Source organism: Podarcis tiliguerta, assembly GCF_965153285.1.
Source record: "Podarcis tiliguerta genome assembly, chromosome: 12".
Lineage (NCBI taxonomy): Eukaryota > Metazoa > Chordata > Lepidosauria > Squamata > Lacertidae > Podarcis > Podarcis tiliguerta.
The window spans coordinates 19,480,841-19,500,967 of record NC_139545.1 but is presented as its reverse complement, the minus strand read 5'-3'; the positions used below and the strand labels follow the sequence as shown (position 1 = coordinate 19,500,967).

The 20,127-nt window shown below is 45.5% G+C and overlaps 1 protein-coding gene across 4 annotated transcripts in view; it reads right to left on the bottom strand.

Moving 5' to 3' along the window:
* THRB (thyroid hormone receptor beta) overlaps nt 1–20,127 on the bottom strand; it is a 174,394-nt gene that overhangs the window by 146,222 nt on the left and 8,045 nt on the right. For 2 of the 4 annotated variants that reach the window (XM_083405115.1, XM_083405119.1), the window contains exon 1: nt 6,028–6,349. The exons of 1 other annotated variant lie outside the window; for it this stretch is intronic. The gene's annotated coding sequence lies outside the window, so the exon portion shown is untranslated. Of the gene's footprint in view, nt 1–6,027; nt 6,399–20,127 lie in introns of those variants that run through there. One more of the 4 variants, XM_083405118.1, reaches the window with a different exon arrangement.

The following is a 20,127-nucleotide window of genomic DNA, read 5'->3' as shown; positions in this document are numbered from 1 at the left end:
ACTTCTAGTACATGCAACTCGGAGAAAATGCTCATTTGCATCACACCTCTACAAAATATCAGAAACAAGAAGCTGGGGCTTCCAGTGTTAAGAAATATCTGCAACCCACAAAGTTCCTTCTCCTTTGCCATCGTTTCTAGCCTCTACTACATCTCCACTCACTGAAGCCAATGTCTTGTGTCTTCATTCCTTTTCTCTGTAAGCCACTGAAATGTTCAGAGTTTGCAATCCCATCTCCTTCCCCCAATGGAATCAACATAGTACAACATCAGTATCCTTTGATTCAGCCAGTGCAGAAGGCAAAGTGGTGAGGATGTCCACATGGGGAGGGGAGCTAGCAAGAAATATTTGATGTCAACCATGATGCATGAAGTTCACATCCACACACATCAAATGACAGCTGCTAAATACAAGCTACTCCGGAATATGCCCATAAGAATCAATGGAACAGTTAAGGAATAAGTAGACTGCAGCCTAAGAGGACAAAACAAAGTTGGAGATGATGATCTCCGGCCAGATACTAGTGGAAAGGCCATCATACCACAAAAACCATGACTGAAACTGGCTCTCAGTAACTCTGACCAAGTAGACTCCAAATGCTGCACAACTATGGAGACTCAACTATATTTTTCCCAACATCTTTCCCAGACTGTATTTGAGGAGGCTTCTTGCCAGGAAGTTGACGGCCTGATCTCCAAAATCTTCTAACCACAGGATCAGACCTACCCTGAGGAATCTTGTTTTGCTGTGGTCCATTAAATACTTGCTTTGTGGCTAAATAAAAGACACAGTGTCTGATGTTGCCAGTCAGACACCTTTAAGTCCCAAGTAAACGTTTTAAAAAGTGTGTTTAACACACCGTATATTATCACAGTCATTTCCTCTTCCTGGTATCGGTTCTGAACCCAACGCGTCTGACTTTAAGACCATGCCTTGATCAGTGAAATCATTCCAATGACTATGGATGAAATTACAACATTTTTTTCCAAAGAATTTATATACCGATAAAAGAAATGCTAGCAGTATCTTTTATTGCAATATACACCCACATACACATTCCGAAGGAAAGATGGATAACGTTGAATGTTATCTTTGTGGGCTATTAGGAGACCCACACTGGAATTTGAGCATAAATATATCCAGTTAAAACAATAAACAAAGCTGCCCCCCAACATATCTTGGCATATATTTGCTTAACTCATCGTTATCTGATCATCTGAATCATTGGTTCCCAATTAGGTAAGTATGTGGGCCCCCTGTTTTTACAAAAGTGAAGCTGTGGACCGCCTACTTTATAAAATTTTGATATCTCTATGGTAGTTTTCGTTATGTGGATTTCAGTCTACAAATCAAACTTATGCCCCTTTGATTCCAATATTCTATTAACTAGATGCAGGGCAACCGTTTCACTGCAAGATACTCAGAAAGAAACATCTCCCCTTCAGACTCCACCTCATTTAAGTCATTGTTTCATCGAAAGGAACTATAGTTTTTCGAGTTAGAGATTTCTTAGCATAGTATTGACAGCACCCACAGCAAGTGACATTACTCTGGGGAAAATCATAATTAAAGTGGTATAAAGCTGATATAAGTTTAGTAACATCAATATATCCAAAGATATACCAGTGGGACTTATTGCAAGCTTAAAATGATAGGCCTTATCAACATTGCAAGCATTATACCATATTTACTCAAATCTAATGCTCACCATTTTGGGCCAAATTAAGTTGCAAAAATAAAGGTACGCATTAGATTCAATGGCACATTTACATTCACCAGCAAATACTTTTTTTGGTTTCAAGGTTCTGAAAACTTAGGTGCGCATTAGATTCGATGGCACATTAGACTCAAGTAAATACGGTATCAGTTTTATACCACGTTAACTGTTATGGTTTTTTCCAAAGGAACCCTGAAAATGGTGGTTTGGTGAGAATGCTAAGATTCTTCTCAAAATTCCTAGCTGTCCTAAGTTTGCAGTGTAGTTATTCAGATGAAGTAAATGTTTGCTGCTAAAGCCAATGACATTTATACATTAAAGGGGTGGAAATTACACCCCACCTTTCCCTTCCGAAAGGAGTTGGCCAAAGCGGTTAACATGGGAAAAACAAACAGAAAAATAAGCTGTCATTAAAACGATTAGCATAATCAACCGAAAACAAAAGCAGCATGAAAAATGGTCCAGAAAGCCAAAGTTAAGAGTAGATAGATTAAACTTTGCAACAACAGACAGAATCAAAGGTTTGCTTAAAGGGTAATGTCTTCAAACACCAGCTGAATACAACTAGAGGTGAAGATCATTGGGCAGAAGATTCCTAACCACTAGACAGGCTGGCTAGAGGGACTGAGGACTGTGCTGAGGTGCCTGCTCACCAGCGGAGAAGAGTTCCACCGGCAGAGTGAACACCTCCACCACAGAGGGCCCTGCTGTACCCACAAAAAGTTATGTAGGCTTAGCTCAAGAGCTGCCTGTGTTTCCTGTTGGCCGGAGCTGGTGTCAGACCCAAGAACGTGGTGTTCCATTGCAGGAGTTGGGACAGATGTAGCCTTCAATCTGCTGGTTCTGTGGTTTCATCATTCTCCCTGATCAGAGCTAGCATAATCCCACCCCCCACTGAAACCAATGGTGAAAACCTGGAGGAAGGTAAGGTTCAGGAGTGAGGCAATGTGTCTCTCCACCTTCTGCCCTAGCTAGCACAAATACTGGGCTCATCTTATGTTCTTCTGCAACCAGGATGTTCAAGGTGGAGGAAGACCCACCGACTTGCACCAATCAGCCCCACTTAAGAGTTTACTCTATGCTTTTGGAACACTGCCATTGGCGGGGGTGAGGATTTTTGTACACAGCCACCAACAATGCCTCCAAGGCAGCGGCACGTTCAGGAAGGATGAAGCAGCAAATTTTAAAGGCCAGGTGGATCCACACAGGAGAAACAGAAAGCCCTTCAGGACACCTGGTCCAAGCTGGTTAGGGCCTTAAGTAACCGGTGACGTACTGGCCAGGGAAGAAAGTGTCCTTGAGCCTGTCTCGAGTCCTTTCCCTCACCCCTGAATTACTCACCGGCTGCACAGCATATCTGAGAAAGGTGGGACTCAAAGTATCTGAGGAGGAGTGCCTTTCGAGAAGAGGCCCTTGCTTCTTAGAAAGCAAGCAGCAGCTAGACAGATCTTATCAGGAGAATGATTCATCGCAGATGGCCCAACTTCTGCAGCCACCAACAAGAAAAGCATCGGATGGCGACTGTCGTGAACTTGGTACTGCTACTGCTTCTGTGCTATTTGTAATCAAGAGTCAGAACAAGGATGGGGAAACTGTGACCCTCCAAACACTGCCACACTATAGGTCCCATCTTCCCTGAGCGTTCTGTTGGGGCTGATGGAAGTTGAGGTTCCTCAGTCTCTGGTGGGACCATAGGTTACCCATCCTTGGGCAGGCTACTCCCAAACTGGATTAATTTTGGCCAGCAGCTATCTCTCCATCTAACCCAGGGCGGTCCAACCTTCCATACCAAGCAGGCCTCAATAGTACAGAACCTGCGGGCAGCCCACTGCCTTGTTATTGTGAGGCCAAAATTTAACACACACTGCCAGCCCTCGCTGCCCTGCCAAGGAAGGAGCTAAGGATGTGTGAGGCTCTGTGGTGGTCATGTGGGGTGGTAAAAGCTTTCTGGGAAATGATATATAATGAGCTGAAAAAATGTTTAAGATAGCTTTTGTTAAAAAACCAGAGGCTTTTCGGTTAGGCATTATAGGTGCGGAACTACCAGAAGAAAATAAACAACTGTTTACATAGGCAACGACAGCAGCAAGGATGCTTCTTGCGCAGAGATGGAAAGAAGAAGAAGTACAGACCAGAGAAGAGTGGCAGAACAAGCTGATGGAATATGCAGAATATGCATCAGGAAGACCAAGTATTCTTAAAGGACTGGAACAACTTTCTAACATATTTGAGAGACCACTGTAAACAGTTGAAATCATTGGCAGGAATACGACGACACTTGTAAAGCAACATGGATTTTGGATAATAGGATTATATAATAGATAGATTACAGTAAAAGATGCAGGAATAAAACTTAGAATTTGAACCCGTGAAGGGAAGGAAGGAGATCTCAAGGTTCAAAAGAATCCTCTTTTTAATGTTTGAAAATGTTATGTTTATGGTGTACAACTTTTATGTAAAACTAATAAATATTTATTTTTTTAAAAAAAAAGTTGAATAAATTATACCAGAAACTTCAAGCACTGACTAGGTTTTCGGAAGGAGGCTGCAGGCCTAACTAGGACCCTGTCCAAGCCTCACGCCTCCTTCCCAAAGCCCAGCACCTCACTTACCTGGCTTTGAGAAGGCAGCACAAGGGCTGTGGAGGTGGGCATCAAATGTTGCCGAGGGCCACCAAAAAAAGGCCTTGAGGGCTGTATGCATGTTGGACCGCCATGATACCCTATCTCACTGTTTTCTCTTGAGACTGGAATATTTATTTTTCCATATATATCCCATCTTTCCTCATAAGAGCACAAGGCAATATGGAGTGTTCCCCCTCGCCTCTTATGTCCTAACAACAACCCTCCAAGGTAGCTTAGACTGAGAGAAAATGGCGGCGCCAACCTCACGCAATGAGCTTCATGGCTGAAAAGGTTCCCCACCTCCCACCCCAGGTCTTCAAGCTACAGTTTCTTTATTACTATGTTGGCTATCTTGAGTTGAAGGAAGGGGGGGGGGAATAAATGTAATAAAGAAGCAATGGATTATTTTATTGATATTCATAAGCTGCCGGGGGGGGGGGATCTTGTTGAAAGGTGAGCTATAAACATTCATAACTAATAATAAATAAACTGTGAACATTTCTGAGTCTGCTGTTCCCTAAGATGCACTTTTTAAACTGAAGAATTCTTCTGTTTTTGCCTTGTATTTTTATGCTGCAAACTGCCATCAGATCTGTGGATGAAGGATGCTAAACAAATATAATAAATAAAAATAAATAAATATTACTATTAATAGATTTGGGTTTCCCTCTACTCTTTTTTTAAAACTTGTTAATTAGTGCAAACTTTTTTTTTTTAAGTACAGCATTTCTCCTTGTTTATTTGGCACTGCTGCAGAAATAAATCTTGCAAAGGGATGCCTTTTCCAAAGGAGGCAATTCTGAAGCGCTGCAACTGACAAGCACGAAAAGGGAGCCACCCACCTTCCGCAGGGAGGCGTCTCTCCCGCACCCACCACCCCGAAGCCAGGCGGACAGGCGGCAGCGCAGCCGGGGGTCCCCGCACTCCAGCCCGCGTCTCCGCGCGCCTCTCCCTCCAGGATCCGCGCTCACACAACTTACTCATCATGGAAACTTCCACCCGCTCCGTGCATCGCGCCCGCACCAACTATGCCAGAGACCTTTCTTTTAAAAAACACAGATTTTTGTCAACAACTGAGCATACGCCGCGCGGAGCCATCAAGCCCTTAATAATAATAATAATAAAAAGGAGGAGGGAGGGAAATGTATTTTTAATTGCAAAAAATAAATAATCCAAAAGCCCTGTGATGAAATATTCTGCTCCATCCAACGAACGTCAGTCTGGAAAACCCCGTTCGGCTGTTTGAAGGGGGGTGTCGGATTTAAACGCACACACATATAGATATAGATATATAAATACACACGCGTTCTGCAGCTACCCCCCCCCCCATCTTTCCAATTGTAAAGACTAAAATGCAGAGAGATCGAGGCTCCCCTTCCCCGGTAAACAATCGCAAGGCGTTGCGTGGGAAGCGCGACCGCGGAAAACCTTCGGGGAAAGGGGGAAAAAAAGACAACAGCACAACCCACCCGGGCGAGAGCGATGCGCTTCAGACGATCGAAGCCAAGCGGGTGCTAAAAATACCCAACATCTGGCAGCGCGGCCAAGTCCAGCTGTGAACTCCTGCCCCAGAAGTCCGGGTCAGGAGGGGATCCGGCGCGTGGATCCCCCTCCTCCTCCAACAACAACAACTCCGGATTGCTTTGCTAAAAGGAAAAGGGGAAAAAAGCCCGGGCACTCACTCACCGCGAGCAAATCCGTCGCGGGTCTCCTCTCGCCTGCGCGTCCTGCCCCGGCTGGGGCTCCTGCCCGTCGAGGGCGCGCTGCTGCTGACGCCGCCGCCGATGGGGGAAGTCCTGCCGCCTCCTCGGCCCTGGGCTCCTTCTCCTCCTCCTCCTTCGCCGCCTTCTTCTTCTCCCCACCTGAGTCCGCCCCAGCCCCACTGCCTTCCCCAGCCGGTTTGTCTGTCTCGGCGCTGGTGACCTGGTTTCCCCCTCTCTCCACGCGCCCCACCGGGAGCCGGAGGCGCGGCGGCGGCGGCGAGGAGGAGGAGGACTCAGCTCCCGTCCGCCCGCCCCACGATCGCCTCGCCGGGGGTGGGGAGGCAGGCGACGCCCGCGCGCAACGGGGAGAAACGGGCGCAGCCAGCCAGGCGCGCAGGGCGCAGCCAGCCAAGCGCGCGTCACGCGTGGATCTGCCCCCTGGGGACGCGCAGCAGGCGAGCCCGCGGGGAAACCGGCCTCTTGGGCTAAGCCAGGGCTGCCCACCTTTAGGAGCGGGGAGAATCGGCACCCCCGGGGGTCATCTAGACCAACCCCCGGTGGCTTATCCAATCGGAAACGGGCGGCTGCGCCAGGAGCCCCGGCGAGGGTCCGGCTGCCCTCACTCCCCTGGGGCTGTGCGCTTCGTATCTGCCCCCCCCGGCTGGCAAAGGAAGGCGGGGACAGATCCCTTTCCCAAGGAAGGAAGCCGGCCCAGGAATCCTGGAGGGATCCTGGGCTTGAGATCTCCCCACCACCACCACCCAGTGTCAGACTGGGCCAAGGCGAGGCTTCGCATGTGGCGCTGCTGGCGCAGCACTTCCGCAACTCTCCCAAGGGAACCTGGGCCGCTCTCCAGAGGGAAGGTTTATACTGTATTGCGCTTTTTTAAAATTTATTTAATGCAATAAGACGAATCTCCCACGCACGCCCCGGGAAATTTTGGATGGGTTAGGCAGGGTGGGGCAAGAGCTTAGATGCAGGTCCTTATCTATTTCTTATTATGGGATTTTTAGCAAACGACAAAAATAATCTGCCGGCAAAGGTAGATTGCACCTTTGACATAAGCGTCTCCCAGAAAGCTGCCACCACATTTCTCAGGAAACCAGTTTTTATAAAGATGAAGGGAGCACAATCTGCACAGAAACCCATATATGCTAATTTTACATTATTCAGCTGTGTCAGATAGATTTTATTTTTTTATTTTTAACTGATTTTATAAAATAAGGAACATTGCAAATGCACTGGAAAACTGCAGTAATTTAGCAATTATTTCTTTCAATGGTTAAAAAGCAGTTCAGGTTTAGAACTGAGTTTTAAAAATACTTTACAGTTTAAAAGTGATTCTGAGCTTTTCCTTGGTGTTGCTGGTTTTTTAAAAAAAATAAACAAACAAACAAACAACCAGCTGAAATCGCAGTTAAATTGCTCTGGTCCTGATTTCCAAAATATTCTGTGATAGTTGACAACACACTTCGCCCTCCAGCTGCTGCCAGACTCCAACTCCCATCAGTCCCCATCAAGCACACCTGATGGGAGTTGTATTCCAGCAACACCTGAAGAGCACCAGGTGTGCCAAGCCCAGCTTACAGGTAGCTTTATAAGTTGGCGTTACTGCCTTTCTTATTTGAAACAGGTGGCAATGCCAAATACAAATGACAGGATAGCTCTCCAGTTTTTGCTTTAATGAAAATAATTATGTTTCTAATTAAAATATGCCCGCAAGGTAACATTCCCAGCTGTGCCCAGGACGTCACAAAGCACAGGGCCTTAGACTTGCAACTGATTTACTTTCTCTTCTTCTTTTTGTATTTTTAAGAGTTAAGCTAGTTCCACTTTACCTCTCTCTGTGTTGAGGACTTCAGTACCTAAGAGATGACTCACATATGGCCTGAAATGTCTGTTATAAAAGTGTCAGCCAACTTGTGCATTCTCCCCCATTATAGATCTATATGGTCTTTAACATGACCTAGACCTCCAAACTCCAACACAACTGAGGTCCGCTTTACATTAAGGCAGCAGTGCTGCACATGCCTCCATATTTTGGAATAACCCTGATGGACTGTCTTGCACATAAGCATCATAGCTGTCAACTTTCCCCTTTTCTTGCAAGGAATCCTATTCGGAATAAGGGAATTTCCCTTAAAAAAAGGAAAAGTTGACAGCTATGATAAGCATGTGTAGGACTGGGCTATAAGGCAGGAAGCTGTGCACAGGTCTGAAGCCTGCCTCTGTGGAAGATAATCTGAGCCGGCCTTTATCTTTTGCAAACCTACAGTCTGCCTTGGGGACGCGGGTGGCGCTGTGGGTAAAACCTCAGCACCTAGGACTTGCCGATCGCATGGTCGGCGGTTCGAATCCCCGCGGCGGGGTGCGCTCCCGTCGTTCGGTCCCAGCACCTGCCAACCTAGCAGTTTGAAAGCACCGCCCGGGTACAAGTAGATAAATAGGGACCGCTTACCAGCGGGAAGGTAAACGGCGTTCCGTGTGCTGCGCTGGCTCGCCAGATGCAGCTTGTCACGCTGGCCACGTGACCCGGAAGTGTCTGCGGACAGCGCTGGCTCCCGGCCTATAGAGTGAGATGAGCGCACAACCCTAGAGTCTGTCAAGACTGGCCTGTACGGGCAGGGGTACCTTTACCTATACTACAGTCTGCCTTCAACTTTGGCTTCGTTGTTGGTTAATAACGTTAATTTTTTTCCACACCTTCTTTGGCTGGAGTGCAACATTTCCATGTGTCCCATGTATAAACTACATACCCAGGTCACAAGCGCTTCCTCTCATGCCCTGAATTAACCAACCGGAAACAGTGGCCGGTGCAATTCACTGCTGTGTCGGAAAACAAAACAGGGCAGGTATACATGCAAATGGCGCAGCTGTTCGGATGCTTCTCAGGAGCAGGGATCTATACACATAAAAAGCTCAATCCCATACAGTGGTACCTCGGGTTACAGATGCTTCAGGTTACAGACTCCGCTAACCCAGAAATATTACCTCAGGTTAAGAACTTTGCTTCAGAATGAGAACAGAAATCGTGCAGCAGCGGCACAGCGGCAGCAGGAGGCCCCATTAGTTAAAGTGGTGCTTCAGGTTAAGAACAGTTTCAGGTTAAGAACGGACCTCCGGAACGAATTAAGTACTTAACCTGAGGTACCACTGTATTTGGGGGCTACTTTTGGGGGGAAGCTACTATTTGGGACGCAGGTGGCGCTGTGGTCTAGGGCTTGCTGATGGGAAGGTTGCCGGTTTGAATCCCCGCGACGGGGTGAGCTCCCATTGCTCTGCCCCAGCTCCTGCCAACCTAGCAGTTCGAAAGTACGTCAGTGCAAGTAGATAAATAAGTACCGCTCCGGCGGGAAGGTAAACGGCATTTCCGTGCACTGCTCTGGTTTCGCCAGAAGCGGTTTAGTCATGCTTGCCACATGACCCGGAAAAACTGTCTGCGGACAAACGTCGGCTCCCTCGGCCAGTAAAGCGAGATGAGCGCCGCAACCCCAGAGTCGTCCATGACTGGACTTAACTGTCAGGGGTCCTTTACCTTTACTTTTCCAGATAGCTTTAGGGTTACAGGGAGGTCAGTAAGCCAACCATATGAATGACCAATGGTGACAAAATTTCTGTGGAAGAAAGAACCAGATAATGCAAAATTCCTGGCAAGAGAAATTGATAAACTATGCTGAGATGGGGAGATTAACCTGGAAAATTCGGAGCCAGCAGGACTAGACTTTCCTAAAGGAATGGAAGAAGCTTTCGACGTATTTGGAAAGCAACTGTAACCAATTGACATCGCTTGTAGGGTTAAAAGAAGTTTTGGAAGGAGTAATATATAAATTATTGTGAAAATAATTAAGAATAGGTATGAAGATTTGAATTTATAGCAATAACTGTAGTAACAAAATGCATAATTAGAAAGGATTTTAGAAAACCATCAGTTGAGGTAAAAGGAAGTCTTAGCCTGTGTTAGCCAATGATGTTTAAAAGGATGATATGCTGGAATATATGTGTAAAAACCAATAAAAAATTACTTATTAAAAAAAACAAAGATACTGCAAAATTCTGACAGCAACCCTCCGGTGTCTTTTTCTGGCTGAGAACATACATTTTGTCTTCCCTGTTATACTTCCTGTCATAGGAATTACTTGCATGCCACTGATAATGTAGTGATGGCCAAAACATACGCAGTGATTGTTTCATTTAAGGCACAATCTCTAAATTTTTGCTTTCCAGGGGAGGCTGGTCTACTGGGACATTGCCCTATAAATGAAATGTCAAGCATTGATAATAATAATAATAATAATATCCCCCAAAATCTCAAAGCCACACTCTTTCCTGTCATGTTGACATTCATCTCTTTCTATTTGAGTTTAGAGTCAATCACAGAAGACCATGAGACTCTTAATCTCAGGGTTGTGGGTTCAAGTCTCACGTTGCGCAAAAGAGTCCTGCATTGCAAGGGGTTGGTCTAGATGCCCCTTGTGGTCCCTTCCGACGCTACCATTCTATGATATACTGTGATTCTTATTTTCTGGCCAGTCAAGCTCTCTACACCAGTTTAGCCACTCCCAATCCAAAAGCACTGCTACAGCCAAGAGGTCCTGCCCATCTGCTTCCCTGAAGGAAAAAACGTGATAAATGTATATGTAACTAGAGCTCCTTGCCCCTAGTTTTTCTGGTTCCCCCGGCCTCCTGGCATCATTGTGACAATCCAGTCACAGAATATAACATTTGTAGGTGTTATGTACTGAGTTGAATAGGATCCAAACTGCAGCAGTCTGATTGGTCCTAGAACAATAGGATCCCAATTGCAGCAGTCTGATTGGTCCTAGAACAATAGGATTCAGAATGCATCAGTCTGATTGGTCCTAGAACAATGCAGCAGTCTGATTGATTGGCAGGAACCACCCAATCATGCTCCAGATATAAGTGAATCCACAACCTGATTGGCTTACAGTAGAATTCCAGAATTAGCCAATCATGTGCAGCCCATTGTGTAAATAATGTATATAAAGCAGATACTTTGAGGGGACATTCATTCATTCCTCCTCACCACTATGAGCTGAATAAAGAGCATGAAATCACTTTGCGACTCTGAGTATATTTCAGTAGGGCTGCTGCTACATGGGCATAGCTGGAGGGTGCAGGGGGACAACTGTCCCCCCTTTAAGTAAGTAAGTAAGTATACTTAACTGACCAATTGTGTCACAGAAAACTCGGTTCTGCCCCACCAACACAAAGCCTCCCGCCTGCTAAAATGAAGCCCATGTGCTACCATGGCGGACCCATTAGCCTGTTAATCTGTTCTGGACATGCTCAGAGCTGTTTCCTTGAAGGCCACACCACCACACAGCTCGTTGCACTTTGAGGGAAGTGTGGAGGTTTGCTATTTCTGTTTATCTTTAGGTTTAAAAAATGGTTTCTGTATGTATGTGTGTGTTTGACAGGCCACTGTGAGGACGGAATGATGGACCTTTGACCTGATCAAAGTCGGACTCCTATGTTCTTATGCAAACCGTTTGGCGCAACTGCAGAACTGGATTGTCAACCGGTTGCTGTGGTTTGCTCAATACTGATGGTAAGATCTGCTGTTCGCACAAAGGATACCTGTTATGGAATCATCTTATTAAGTATCAACAGAGGTTCCTCATTCAGGAGGCAGGTGCACTCTGCACATGCTCAAGCCACTGATTTTTGAGGTCCTAGTTCCTAACCATGCCTCCCCTGCACAAGTCAGAGGGCGCTGAGGTTTGAGAGAAGGAGTTCGTTGTGCTAATAGTTAAACTCCTTAGGCTGCATCACTCTTTGATCTGGTAGAATATTGCCTGTATTATTTTCCTTCTCAGCTAGTCAAATTGTCTTTACACTTTTTAAAGATAAAGCTCATCAGAGGATCTGGAGACCTCATTTAAAATTCCTCCACTGTGTCCCTCCTTTCAACCGAAGGAGCAGCCAGTTAGCCTTAACTTACAACAGAAAGGAAACAATAGGCAAGCAGCACTTTAAAAGGCTAGCAAACATATCTATCTACAGTGGTACCTCGGGTTACAGACGCTTCAGGTTACAGACTCAGCTAACCCAGAAATAGTACCTTGGGTTAAGAACTTTGCTTCAGGATGAGAACAGAAATCACGTGGCGGCAGCGGGAGGCCCCATTAGCTAAAGTGGTGCTTCAGGTTAAGAACAGTTTCAGGTTAAGAACGGAACTCCAGAACGAATTAAGTTCTTAACCCGAGGTACCACTCTATCTATCTATCTATCATCTATCTATCATCTATCTATCTATCTTTAAGGTGCTACAGTGTTTTCATTAACATTACACCATGGTCTTCTTTACAGGTTTGTCATGATAAAGACTATAACATACTCAGGCAAACTTAAAATACTATTACAAAAGTAGGATGGTGCAGAGGATAGTACAGGTGAGAATTCAGTGTGCGGAGCCTATGCAGTAGGTGAGTGTAAACTGTAGCAGACTTGGGGCTTTAAAATTTCAGCGGCACCCTGTGCCACGCCAAAATTCGGCACCCAAAGTTCTTCACTTTGTGCCGGCGTACAAGTAAAAGAAACATACTAAATTATACCACTCTCTAGGGAAGCCTTTCTCAACCTGTGGGTCCCCAGATGTTGTTGAACTACAACTCCCATCACCCCTAGCTAGCAAGGCCAGAGCTGAGGGATGAGGGAGTTGTAGTCCAACAACATCTGGGGACCCAGAGGTTGAGAACCGCTGCTCTAGGGCATCTGAGTTTTTTCCAGTGCAAACTGAATTTCCCCCCGATGCTTTTCCGATTCAATTTTTTCTGCGAAACCCAAATCGCAGCTCCAGGGGCATGTGTGGTGAATTTCTGGGACATGCATCCAGGAAGAAAAACACACTGCCCAGACTTCCATGCCTATGAAGTACACACTTTTCAAACAGGGAGATGATAATGTATGCTGGGAAACATAAATGTGTGGAGCATCCACAAGCCTTCATTAAACCCATTAAACACAAATGAATTTAAAGGACTCTCAACAAGACGTGAAATGCAACAGGACATTTTGCTTCCCTACCGACCGGTTGGAAATAATCTTTAACTCAAACGTCATTTACATCCAAATTATTTTCCCCCTGGAAGGAAGATAATGGGTGCTAATGTGTTTTCTCCATGATGAGGCAAAGTAGGATGTTTCAGGCTCAAGACAAGATTTAGTATATCTAAAGGATGAATAGTTTGGAGGAGATCGTAATATTAGCGCAACAGTTGTGAAAGAATGGTGGTTGTTATTTTCCAAATACAGTGGTACCTCAGGTTACATACGCTTCAGGTTACAGACTCCGCTAACCCAGAAATAGTGCTTCAGATTAATAACTTTGCTTCAGGATGGGAACAGAAATCGTGCTCTGGCGGCCCGGCAGCAGCAGGAGGCCCCATTAGCTAAAGTGGTGCTTCATGTTAAGAACAGTTTCAGGTTAAGAACAGACCTCTGGAACGAATTAAGTACTTAACCTGAGGTACCACTGTACCCTGCCCATCATTACGCCATTTATCACAACATGGTGTTGGATCCATTCAACACCAAGACAACTGGTCTTTTTCTCAATGGGACAAATTAGTCATGAGTTAACTCGTCCCCCTTATTTCAATTGGAACCAAGGGCAGCTAAATTGAGGTGCCTCTATTCTCTCACTATTTTCCAGGAGGGATTAAAGTAGGGCTACCAGACATCCCTATTTCCCGGGGACAGCCCCCAAATTTGCGAATAAGTCCCTGGACAAATTCTATCCCTGGAATGTCCCTGGATTTCATCTAATGTCCCTGGTAAAAGCAGCAGTGGCAGTCTCAGCCGCCTGGAGCAGTTGGCTCTGGCTGGCTTCAGAAGCTGCTCGGAAGTCCCCATATGATGGTGGTGCAGAGGCTCAAAGATGCAGCTTCCGGGCTGCCTCCACCTTCCCGGACCCCAGCAACTAAGCTGTGAAGGGAGGCTTCATGCTGCCTATCGGAGCAGCCTCCCAACTCCTACCTGCGTGCAAGCAGGAGCGGGGCGGGGATCTCTCAGTTAGGCAACGGGAAGCCTCCCTTCCCAGCTGAGAGATCCCTGCCCCCTCCTGCTTGCTCACAAGTAGGAATGGGATTGGGGCTGCTCCGATGGGAAGGGAGGCATCATGCTGCCCAAGCCTCACCGCTGCCACTCTCGGCCCTCCTTCTCCGCCTTCCATGCCTTACCCACAGTGCATAGCTTCCCCACCACCACCACCGAAGAACCAACAACTCAGGGGCTGCCCAGGCTCATGGAGAAAGGAGATAGAAGCCTCAGAGGAAGGGGAAACGTGGCGGTTGAGGTCAAGGCGGTGGCGGCCCCTCTGCCCTGCCATCGCTGCAGCATCAACGTCCCAAACATGTAGCATTTATTTATTTATTTCTAGTGTCCCCAGATTCATTGGGGGAAAAAATCTGGCAACCTTAGATTAAAGCACATATGGGAACTTCAGGTTTGTGCACCTGAAGTGGATTAAAGTGCTCTGTCGCCCTAGCACAAGAAATCCACTTTTTAAAAAAAATTACAAAAAAAACCCACCCAGACATCTTGCAGTTTGGGAAAAGCATTTAAAAGTGTGGGATAAAATAGGGATTAATGGGAAGATGTGTAAACACCCTGCAAGCAAATCAGGATGAACGCTCATTGTCATCTAGCTGCCCTGCAAACAGATGAGAACAAATGCTCAATAAAGAACGGGCATCATCTTGCTACATCAGCTTTGCGCAAACAAATCAGAATGAAAGCTCCATAAACAGGTCATATGGAGGTGCCCTTGGGTCAGAATCCAAAAGAATAATTAAAAGCTAGTGAAACGTCAAAATACTAGTAATCTCATAAAGCCACTTATTCACTAATCCAACAATTGCCTAAAATACAAGGTACACATCTCAATATTGCTGCAGCACAGTTGCTGACAGGAATGAGGCCTTGGCAGCATATAAAGGTAAAAGGTAAATGACCCCTGGACGGTTAAGTCCGGTCAAAGGCGACTATGGGGTGCGGCGCTCATCTCGCTTTCAGGCTGAGGGAGCCGGTGTTTGTCCACAGACAGCTTTCTGGGTCATGTGGCCAGCAGGACTAAACCTCTTCTGGCGCAACGGGACACCGTGACGGAAACCAGAGACTTGGGGCTGTTTACTTTCCTGCCACAGCGGTGCCTATTTATCTACTTGCACTATTGTGCTTTCGAACTGCTAGGTTGTCAGGAGCTGGGATGGAGCAACAGGAGCTCACTCCGTTGCGGGGATTCGGACTGCCGACCTTCTGATCGGCAAGCCCAAGAGGCTCAGTGCTTTAGACCGTAGCATGTGCAGAGGTCTGTGCTGGTTGTCGATCTGCTACCAGATCGAGTTCAGGGTGTTACTATGAGTATATAAAACTCTTAACAACTTGGGACCAGTTTACCTACGAGATCACCTTACCACGCATATGTCCACTCAACTACTTCAATCGGCAAAATCGGCACTTTTACAAGTGTCACGTACAATTTCCCTCAACTGTGCCAATTAAATTAGAACATCCCATTTTTTTGGGGGGGGGCATGCTCTCATTTAAGAGCATGGCACCCCGAAACACAAGGGAGCATGGCACCCAAAAACACACAGGAACATGGCCCCAGAAGATGGGTGTTTTCCGCTGCAAGATGTTGCATGTACTACCCACACTGCATCTGAAAGCATCGTTTAGTGTGGCAGCACCAAACTTTGGAACTCCCTGCCAATTGATCTCAGACATTTGCCTTCACTGTATTCCTTTTGGCGCCTGCTGAAGTCGTTCTTATTTAGACAAGCCTATCCAGATGATCTGAAAGTTTAGTCGTAGGAGAAAGTTTGTAGGAGTTTGTAGTCTATTTTATTGCAGCTTTATCCTGTATGTTTTTATTTGCAGTTGTAATTGCTTTAATGATAATTTTATCAGTCTATCAGGACTATCGTTTTCAAGGTAAATACTATGAAAAATAATAATATCGTTTTGCAAATCACATTACAGTATATATACAAACTGCTTTTTAAATCCTATCCCATCCCATTGATTCTCACATAAGCTTTGAAAAGTAGGTCTCTATTATTCCCATTTCACAGATGGGGAGACCTGCTCATAGCCAAGCATGGGCTCAATATAAAACCATTTGTGGGACTGCAGCTACTTTCATTAAATAGTATGTTGTGACCAGAGTTACGCAGGGCAGAACTTCATAAACGTTGGGTTTGGCTTATTCCCCTTTACAGTGGTATCTCGGAAGTTGAAAGGAATCCTTTCCGGAAGTCCGTTCAACGTCCAAAACATTCAGAAACCAAGGCGTGGCTTCCAATTGGCTACAGGAGGCTCCTGTAGCCAACCAGAAGCCGCAGAAGGCACATCACCATTCAGGTTCCAAATAACATACGCAAACCGGAACACTCACTTCCAGGTTTGCGGCATTCAGGAGCCGAAATGTTTGACTCGCAAGGCGTTCGCGAACCAAGGTACAACTGTATCTTTACAATCTGATGTGTTCCTGCATATGATCTGGAAGGTTGGAGAACCCTCCAGAACAACGTGTGAAGTGCTGCTGGAATCTGCAGGCAGGATTGGGAAGTGGCAAAAATTGCCTCCCAGCCCATAGGAATACCCAATTTGCATCACTTCCATGAATGGAAGGAGCCCTTACATTCACATAACAGCATGTCTGGACCCAACCCATTGATTCAAGACAGGCTGGAGGAGTATAAAAAAGGGCACAATATAGCCTTCATAAAGGTGAAATATTAGCTAAGAGGTTTGGACACCTGCTAGGTATAAAAACAATGACAAATCTAAAAAAAAAAATAACTGCAGGAATATTAAGAGGCACTTGCAATTTCATATCATTTAATGTTGATGATTGAATTAAAATATAAATTGAGTCTCTCTCTCTCTCTCCTTCTGCCAAGAATGAGTCACATACAAACATAATGAAACCAGAAATGGAAAGAACTCTCCTACAATGTGAATGTGGGCGAGCTTTTCAAAAAACTTCTAATGAACATATTTTTAAAAATGTCTACACTAGCTGGCAAGATCAATATGAAGCAAACCGCATGATTTGTTTTTGTGCCTTCACCATAAGCAGGAGGGCAAGTCCTATAAATCAATGGTGACATTAATTTTTTAAACGCCTATATTCCTATATGACTACATCAAAGAAAATGAAGGGGGGGAAAAATCCCAAACATTAAGTGACTCACAGTTACAAAAGGAAGGCAACAGTGAGTTAATCCCTTCACGTAGGATTAGCTAAGGGCAACCAGCTACCATTGTCCTTAAATAACCCTGTCATTTTCGGGGTTGCTGAATAGTGACTACAGCACGCTGACATGATAAATACACACTATTTTGAAATTATCAAAAAGCAGACATGTGGGGATGTGTCATGAACAGAGAAATCATGCCCGGGTGCCTTGTTTTCATCGTGTTAAGTAACACTCCAGCAAGGTTCACCCCTAGTGATGTCAGTTACTTCTACCCTGGTACAGTAATGCCATTATAGAGCGGCAGCAAACTATTACAGCCTTCAGATTCAGCAGCAGACAAATTAGCAACTGCCCGTTTTCAGAACCTGCAACAGTTTTAAGGCACATGACTCCTGTTTTCCCAACAACTACTGAGCACGAGATTAGCAAAACCAACTTTACCAGATTATCTCCACCAGCTCCTTTGCATTCTGCCCTGCCTCTGCTTGAGGCAGTAGAGCAGGGTCACACACAGGTGATAGTGGAAAGGTTTCTAGGTAAAGTCCCAGCCTGGCCAATTTGTTGTTGTTGTTTAGTCGTTTAGTCGTGTCCGACTCTTCGTGGCCCCATGGACCAGAGCACACCAGGCACTTCTGTCTTCCACTGCCTCCTGCAGTTTGGTCAAACTCATGCTAGTAGCTTCAAGAACACAGTCCCACCATCTCGTCTTCTGTCGTCCCCTTCTCCTTGTGCCCTCCATCTTTCCCAACATCAGGGTCTTTTCCAGGGAGTCTTCTCTTCTCATGAGCTGGCCAAAGTATTGGAGCCTCAGCTTCAGGATCTGTCCTTCCAGTGAGCACTCAGGGCTGATTTCCTTAAGAATGGATAGGTTTGATCTTCTTGCAGTCCATGGGACTCTCAAGAGTCTCCTCCTGCATCATAATTCAAAAGCATCAATTCTTCGGCGATCAGCCTTCTTTATGGTCCAGCTTTCACTTCCATACACCACTACTAGGAAAACCATAGCTTTTACTATACGGACCTTTGTTGGCCAATTAGCCCGATTAATCATCTGCTCCATGGCGAGTAGTGGGAAAAACCATGTGCACACGAGGAGCACTGTTTCATTCCTCAAAATCCCATTGATAAGCATGGCCTGTTGGCTTTAGTATCACATCACAGAATTAAGATATCTGACGTTTCCCTACCGATGAAGAGGGAAATCCTATCGGTCCACAATCCATATCAGAAGCAGTGCTGGATTAAACCCTATGGAGGCTCCTAAGGGCCCACCACTCTAGTTGGGATAACATTGAACTAAGAAAGCTTGGTTGTAATTTTCTTTCAAGATCAAATCAATATTGTATTAATCTGTTGTCGTGGGGACCATAGGCTGGTGCCTGCTCTGGCTATTTGGTAATCCAGCACCGATCAGAAGTACAGAAGGATGCTGAGATACAGTGTTGAGATACAGTGTTTGCATCAAAGCCCATGTCTCTTTGGAAAAGTATTGCCAGCACAACTGAAACTCAAAATCAATTAGTACTTAAAGCCAGAATGGGTACATAGCCCAGTTCTCTAGCTAACAAACTTGAATATTTTTTGTAATTCAAACCAGGATTTATTACAAATTAATGCCTGGTTTCTGTGCATGCATGTTCTGCATAACTAAGCATCAAACACCTCCATCTTTTGCACATGCTGAAATGTTGATAACTGTAACCCCTGACTTGCTGAAGAAACTGTAAACGCAATGATTTTGCAACTCGTTTTAGGTGCTACATTCCACCCCCACCCCCCAGAACAAGCGCCCATACTTAAGCCTTGTTGCTCTTTCTTTACTCTCCTGCCCTACTTTCTGAGAACTTGGCTGGCATACAGCTGTTGCTTGGCATATGACTAGTTACAGGTAGGTAGCCGTGTTGGTCTGCTGTAGTCGAAACAAATTAAAAAAATTCCTTTCAGTAGCACCTTAGAGACCAACTAAGTTTGTTATTGGTATGAGCTTTTGTGTGCATGAACACTTCTTCAGATACATGAAAGCTCATACCAATAACAAACTTAGCTGGTCTCTAATGTGCTACTGGAAGGAATTTTTTGTTTGTTTGTTTCCCTTGGCATATGAGATTATCATTTGAGTTAATGTAATATCTGTAAGGTAAAGGTAAAGGTAAAGAGACCCCTGACCGTTAATTCCAGTCGCAAACGACTCTGGGGTTGCGGCGCTCAGCTCGCTTTACTGGCCGAGGGAGCCGACGTTTTGTCCACATACAGTTTTTCCGGGTCATGTGGCCAGCATGATTAAGCTGGTTCTGGCGAAACCAGAGCAGCGCACAGAAACACCGTTTACCTTCCCGCCAGAGCGGTACCTATTTCTCTACTTGCACTTGACGTGCTTTCGAACTGCTAGGTTGGCAGGAGCAGGGACCAAACAACAGGAGCTCACCCTGTCGCAGGGATTCGAACCGCCGACCTTCCGATTGGCAAGCCCAAGGCTCAGTGGTTTACACCACAGCGCCACCCACATCCCTAACATCTGTACTGATACATGAATAAGTGGGTGATGCCAACTCCAGTGGCATCCTGGAGCTAACTAAAGCTACATTTAGCCATGGCTCACACTGCAAAGTGTATAGCTATAAATTCATGTTTGCTGCCAAATATTCTAACAGCATATTCATTTTAACTTATTACTAATATAATGCTTCAGCACAACATTGCTAATTTTCCACCGCAATATTCTGCTCTTTGGAAGATAAAACATCTAATATTATAGCCCATATCATGGGCATCCCCTGCTATTCCAGTATCTTGCTGGTATTCTTTCAAGCTTTTATTCTTGCTATGCCATATTTTGTGCATTAAATTATTAGAGG